Source organism: Arachis hypogaea, chromosome 9, assembly GCF_003086295.3.
Source record: "Arachis hypogaea cultivar Tifrunner chromosome 9, arahy.Tifrunner.gnm2.J5K5, whole genome shotgun sequence".
In the NCBI taxonomy this organism is placed as follows: Eukaryota; Viridiplantae; Streptophyta; class Magnoliopsida; order Fabales; family Fabaceae; genus Arachis; species Arachis hypogaea.
The window spans coordinates 29740043-29740874 of NC_092044.1; the positions used below are offsets into that span (position 1 = coordinate 29740043).

The window sequence follows — 832 nt, forward strand, 5'->3', positions numbered from 1 at the left end:
AACAAGGAAAAAGACACTCTTGTTGAAGCTGATCCTGAACCTGAAAGGACTTTGAAGAGGAAGGAGATGGCAGCCGAACCCAATAATGATAATGCAAGAAGGATGCTTGGTGACTTTACCAAGCCCACGTCCAAATTTGATGGAAGAAGCATCTGCATTCCTGCCATTGGAGCCAATAATTTTGAGCTTAAGCCTCAATTAGTTGCCTTAATGCAGCAAAACTGCAAGTTCTATGGACTTCCATCTGAAGATCCTTATCAGTTTTTAACTGAGTTCTTGTAGATTTGTGAGACTGTAAAGACGAATGGAGTAGATCCTGAAGTCTACAGACTCATGCTTTTCCCTTTTGCAGTAAGAGACAGAGCTAGAATATGGTTGGATTCACAACCTAAGGATAGCCCGGACTCATGGGATAAGCTGGTCACAGCTTTCTTGGATAAATTCTTTCCTCCTCAAAAGCTGAGCAAGCTTAGAGTGGATGTTCAGACCTTCAAACAAAAAGATGGTGAATCCCTCTATGAAGCTTGGGAAAGATACAAGCAGTTGACCAAAAGGTGTCCATCTGACATGTTTTCAGAATGGACCATATTAGATATATTCTATTATGGTCTATCTGAATTTTCAAAAATGTCATTGGACCATTCTGCAGGTGGATCCATTCACCTAAAGAAAACGCCTGCAGAAGCTCAAGAACTAATTGACATGGTTGCAAATAACCAATTCATGTACACTTCTGAGAGGAATTCCGTGAATAATGGGACGCCTCAGAGGAAGGGAGTTCTTGAAATTGATGCTCTGAATGCCATATTGGCTCAGAACAAAGTGTTGACTC

The 832-nt window shown here is 41.1% G+C and overlaps 1 non-coding gene across 1 annotated transcript; it reads right to left on the reverse strand.

The window, feature by feature from the left end:
* Positions 1-465: 465 nt before the first annotated feature.
* LOC112714184 (small nucleolar RNA R71) lies at positions 466-569 on the reverse strand. Its single transcript, XR_003159140.1, has one exon. It is a non-coding gene; the product is annotated as a small nucleolar RNA R71 (small nucleolar RNA).
* Positions 570-832: the final 263 nt, after the last annotated feature.